The sequence below is a fragment of the Pseudophryne corroboree genome, chromosome 1 (assembly GCF_028390025.1).
Source record: "Pseudophryne corroboree isolate aPseCor3 chromosome 1, aPseCor3.hap2, whole genome shotgun sequence".
In the NCBI taxonomy this organism is placed as follows: domain Eukaryota; kingdom Metazoa; phylum Chordata; class Amphibia; order Anura; family Myobatrachidae; genus Pseudophryne; species Pseudophryne corroboree.
In genome coordinates this window covers 624,494,829-624,500,828 of record NC_086444.1, presented here as the reverse complement: position 1 = coordinate 624,500,828, position 6,000 = coordinate 624,494,829, and the positions used below count along the sequence as shown (strand labels likewise).

The window sequence follows — 6,000 nt, the reverse complement described above, 5'->3', positions numbered from 1 at the left end:
GGATTTTAACTATCCTGATATAAATTGGAGTAGCGATTCATGTGTAAAAACTAGGAGCAGCAGGTTCTTAAATACATTATAAGATCAATACTTGACTCAATAAGTCGAGGACCTAACTAGGGGTAAAACTATTCTGGACCTAGTTATTACCAATAATGTGGACATTATATCAAATACTAAAGTTGGGGAGACCTTGGGAAACAGTGACCACTATATGGTCACATACAACATCAGTTTCAAGAAACATAGCTATAAGGGAGCAACTAACACATTTAACTTTAGAAAAGTTAACTTCAATATGCTGAGACGAGCACTAAACAACATTGACTGGGAAGTTTCGTTTCATTGTAAAGACACAACGGAAATGTGGAATGCTTTAAAAGGGTTGCTTGATAGCAATATTCACAAATTCGCTCCCATGAGAAGAAAACACAGAAGTACTAAACACAAACCTATGTGGCTTAATAAGGAGGTCAAAGAAGCAATGGCTAAGAGGCATGCTTTCAAAACATTTAAATCTAATGGAGGGGAGGAGTCATTCCAGTATTATAAGGAATGCAATAAGGAATGCAAAAAAATAATGACAGCTAAAATTAAAAACGAAAAGGAAATCGCTTTAGAGAGTAAATCCAATCCTAAAAAGTTTTATAAATACATAAACAGTAAAAGGTTAAAGAAGGAGAATGTAGGCCCATTAAAAGATGAACTGGGAGCTTTGATAAATGATGATAGATCAGGCTTGGTACCAAAGGACTGGCGCCTAGCGGAGGTAGTACCTTTATTTAAAAAGGGAACAAAAAATAACCCTGGTGTTAGGTTCCTGGTGCTCAGAACAAGGGAGATGTTATGAAGAGAGTCTAGAGCACCAGGACGTAATGCTGGATTCGGTGAAATGGAACGGGAATTGCCTCTGGCACCCTACCTCCGTTGTTTTACCCGTGTTGTCAATTCACGCTTGCATGACAATGGTTTCTTGGGCCCATGGCAGCCGCGTTTGTATGGCGGATTAGTTCTGCCCAACTCCAATGCCCCCTCAGGTCTTAAAGAGAGACAAAGCGTGAACTGAGACAGGGTAATAACAAGGGGCCCTCTAACTGAAACAACCAAAGCCAGGGGCTACTGACTAGCCTAAAACTAAATGTATGTGCGCCTTGCCGCCAAAGGAAAAGAACAACAAAGGAAATGCTGACCACACGCCGACACAATACTTTTGTGTACCGGCGGTGACAGCATAAGCAGAACCCTCTGCAAAACACCAGTGACAGATACAACCAAGGAATACAGCGGCCTAGGCCGACAGACACGGCAAAGCCGCTACTCACGGAACCGGTACAAATACTGGCAAACGGACAGGAACCCCCAATGCTGCCGACACAGACTCTCAGAACTGGAGGACAGGCAGAATCCCAAACGACAGACCGGTGGACACCAAGAAGCCAGAAACTCGACCAGGCATAGGCAAAGCCACAGGACTTCTGGACAGGAACGCTTCACGGCAGGACACGGGATCAGACACATGGACTGACACAGGAATCGACACAGGAAGCAGCTAGACAGACACTGCTAGACAGGAGCTCAGGAACTCAAGCACTCTGGAAGACTGGAAACCTAGAAATATCACCAGCGTCTGTGAATTGCACTGAGCCAGCATATAACAGAGAGGCCTAATTAATTATGTCGTGCAGCTGCCCTGTTGCATGACTCCAAACTGACAAGATGCAATTAGCAAACAGGTGAGGCCAACCACATGGTGTCAGGCCCGGGTGTTTTTGTGAATCCGTTAACCCGGAACCAACCACAGGTGTAGGTGCTGGGGTATGAAGAAAGCAGGGAGGACGAAGAAAGTTCCGCTTCATATATTTATTAAATAACAATTCAGTAAGGAGTTAAATGACTAGTTGTTAATCATCATTATACTGAAATATTGCAAGAATGGCAGAAATAATATGCAAGAGAAAACTCAAAAATAAATAAAAGAAATGTTCATGGAAACATGCAAAAACAAGCTGAAGAATAAATGTTGAATTGTCCAAATATAAACAAGCTTTGATGCTGAACTGCAGATTGTGTTTAACTGGTTAATGCAGACATGGTGAATTAACTGTAAGAATTTGCAATGGAGTTTTGAGGGTTAACTGAGAAACTGTGATGAATTATCCTTTTAATGACAACATAGCAAATAAAAAGTACTGAATTGGGTTACTTGCGGGTTCCGGAGATCACTGTGAAACTGTAGTAGAAGACAAGGTGATGAATGGGTTAAATGCAGAGTTGAACAAACGAACAGCTGAGAGAAACAGAATCCTCCAGACTTTGAATGATAGGCAGACTGACAAGGTAACCTCATGCAGGACACTGGGAATCCAACTATTTCCAATAGGAGTGCAATTAACTGACAGCACAGCGGAGAGCCGGTGGATCTTTCAGCAGTGAAGGCTGCAGACGGACCTCTGGGAACGGAGGCGATATCTGGACCACGGGAATCACACAGGAATGCACGGAGAGAGCTCAGAGCTAGAGCACAGCTTTGATACAACAAAGCACTGGCCCAGAGTAACATAATCCCAGCCTACTTAAAGGCAGCACAAGCACGGGATTGGCTTACACCTGCCCACAGGTGTTTTCACAAGTGCTCAGTATTAGCTATTTGGTCTCCAACATGGCCACCTCCTATACAGCAGACACACCGCAGTGCCTTAGGCCATTTGATCCCCGCACTCACAGTTCCCAGACTCTGCATTACCTGTGCCATTGATCACGCCGTGTCCCCACACGGGCGCACAGCACCGCGAGCAACCGCACTGGCAACGGATGAACCCCAGAACCCGCAAAGGTGAGAGACCGGTTCGTGACAGTACCCCCTCTTCTACGGGTGGTCTCCGAACACCTTTGAACTTTGTCAGGATTTTTGGAGAAGTATTTCTGTACCAGTCTTGGAGCATGAACATCTTCAGAGAAAACCCAGGATCTCTCCTCCGGACCGTAACCCTTCCAGTCGACCAGAAACTGTAAACGTCCATATCGGGAACGTGAGTCCACAATCTCTTTAACTTCAAATTCCTCATTCTGCAAAGAGTGAACTTTAGGAGGTTTGGACTGGGTAGTACGGAACTTATTGAGAATCAAAGGCTTCAGTAAAGATGTATGAAAGGCGTTAGGAATTCTCAAAGAGGGTGGCAACTTGACTTTGTATGACACAGGGTTGAGTACCTTTACAATGGGAAATGGACCAATAAACCTGGGAGCAAATTTCTTCGAAGGAACTTTGAACTTGAGATTGCGCGTAGAAATCCAAACTTGGTCTCCCACTTTGTAATTCGGTACAGCTTTACGTTTTCTATCTGCAAAAGATTTATAACGAGCGGAAGTTTTGACCAAGGACTTACGTACACAACTCCAGATGCTAGATAGACGTTGAAGCTCTTGATCTGCCGCTGGAACCTCTAGGGCTGGCAATGGATGAAACTCTGGCACACGAGGATGAAAACCGAAGTTAATATAAAAGGGCGTAGATTCTGAAGATGAATGGAAGAGATTATTATGAGCAAATTCTGCCAATGGAAGGTAGTCAACCCAGTCATCCTGTGAGGACGATATATATAGCCGGAGAAATGTTTCAAGGTCTTGGTTGACTCTCTCAGTTTGTCCATCTGTCTGAGGATGATATGCAGAAGAAAAGTTCAACTTGACATTTAAAGATGAACAAAGCGACCTCCAAAACTTGGCCACAAACTGTGTTCCCCGATCAGAGATAATTTCTCGAGGAAGGCCATGCAACTTGAAGATTTCAGAGATGAACAATCTGGCTAGTAAAGGGGCTGATGGTAACCCAGTTAATGGAATGAAATGTGCCATTTTCGAAAATCGATCCACTATCACCCAAATGGTATTTCGCCCTTTTGATGGAGGTAGATCGGTCACGAAATCCATTGAGATATGAGTCCATGGTTGTTTGGGTATGGATAGTGGATGTAATAGACCTGGTGGAGAACTTCTTGGACTCTTATGTTGGGCACATTTAGGACATGCTGCTATAAACTCTTGGACATCGGCTTTGAGACGTGGCCACCAATAAGACTGTTGAATAAATTTGAGAGTCTTTAGAACCCCAGGATGACCCATGAAGGAAGAGGAGTGAGCCCAGGTAAGCAGCCGTTTTCGAAGACTTGTGGCGACAAAGGTCTTACCAAGCGGAGGAACTGGAGAGGTTCGAGTCATTAAAAAGGACATAGGATTCACAATGGCTTGATTCGTGGTAGCATCATTTAATTCAGAAGAAGCAAAGGACCGGGAAAGGGCATCTGCCTTTTTGTTCTGAGACCCTGGACGATAGGTGAGTTTGAAATCAAATCGTGAGAAGAAAAGCGCCCATCGAGCTTGTCGTGGATTCAAACACTGAGCTGACTGCAGATACAGAAGATTCTTATGATCAGTATAAACTGTAATGCGATGTAGTGCTCCTTCTAGAAGGTATCTCCACTCCTCAAATGCCAACTTGATGGCAAGTAACTCTTGCTCACCGATTGCATAATTACGTTCTGCCGGGAGGAACTTACGGGAGAAATATCCACAGGGATGGACCTTTTTATCTTCAAAGACTTGTGACAACACAGCTCCTACTGCTTCTGTAGATGCATCCACCTCTAGTAGAAAGGGACGATTCAAATCAGGCTGTCGAAGAATGGGGGCTGACACAAAGGCTTGCTTTAAATCAGAGAAGGCTTTGATTGCTTCAGAAGACCAGTTCATAGGATTTGCTCCCTTGCGAGTTAAGGCTGTGATGGGAGCAGCTAACGTAGAATAATTCTTGATGAATCTCCTATAGAAATTCGCAAAGCCAAGAAATCGCTGAATCCCCTTGAGAGTTGAAGGAGTGGACCAATCTCGGATAGCTTGTACCTTACCTGGATCCATACATAGCTCTGATCCCGAAATGATGTAACCAAGGAACGGTATGGAAGATACTTCAAAAGTGCACTTCTCTAACTTACAATAAAGTTGATTTTTCCTCAGACGTGTCAGTACCTCTTTAACTTGGTGACGGTGAGACTTTAGATCCTTAGAGAATATTAGGATATCATCCAGGTACACTACTAGACACTTGTAGAGAAGATCACGAAAAAGTTCATTCACATAGCTTTGAAAAACTGCAGGTGCATTACAAAGACCAAAGGGCATTACGAGGTATTCGTAATGCCCATCCCGGGTATTAAAAGCAGTCTTCCACTCGTCCCCTGCACGGATGCGGATTAAATTGTAGGCCCCTCGGAGATCCAGTTTTGTAAACACAGTAGCTCCCTTTACCCGGTCAAATAATTCTGGAATTAAGGGTAATGGATACTTGTTTTTCACAGTGATCTCATTGAGTCCACGGTAATCTATGCATGGTCGTAACCCACCGTCCTTCTTCTTAACGAAAAAGAATCCGGCTCCTGCAGGTGAAGAAGATGGTCTGATAAATCCTTTGATTAGATTTTCCTGTATATAGTCAGACATAGCTTGCGTCTCTGGGATGGATAGCGGATAAATTCGTCCCCTAGGAGGGGTTTTGCCTGGAACCAGGACGATTGGGCAGTCCCATTCGCGGTGAGGAGGTAGAGAGTATGCTGCTTGTTTACTGAAAACATCTGCAAAAGATTGATACACCGGAGGTAGGTCGGGAAGGCTAATTGACCGGAGAGGTACAATAGAGGCTAAACAGTCCTTGGTACAAGATTTACCCCACGAAAGGACTTCCATGGTTTGCCAATTGAGTTGAGGATTATGTTTCTGCAGCCAAGGTAAACCAAGTATCACATCTTGAGAGGCTTTGGGAATCACGTAGAAGGAGAGATATTCGGAATGGAGCACACCAACTTTCATCTTGAGACATACGGTTCGATGAGTAATTATACCATCTGGAATTCGACTTCCATCCACTGCTGTAACGGCAACTGCTGCTTCCAGAGGCATGGTTTGAACTTTAGACCGCATGACAAAGGCTGAGGAGATGAAGTTCTC

General features: G+C 44.1%; 1 pseudogene; it reads left to right on the top strand.

The window, feature by feature from the left end:
* The first annotated feature begins 214 nt into the window (after nt 1-214).
* LOC135039287 (cyclin-dependent kinase 5 activator 1-like) overlaps nt 215-6,000 on the top strand; it is an 80,709-nt pseudogene continuing 74,923 nt past the window's right edge.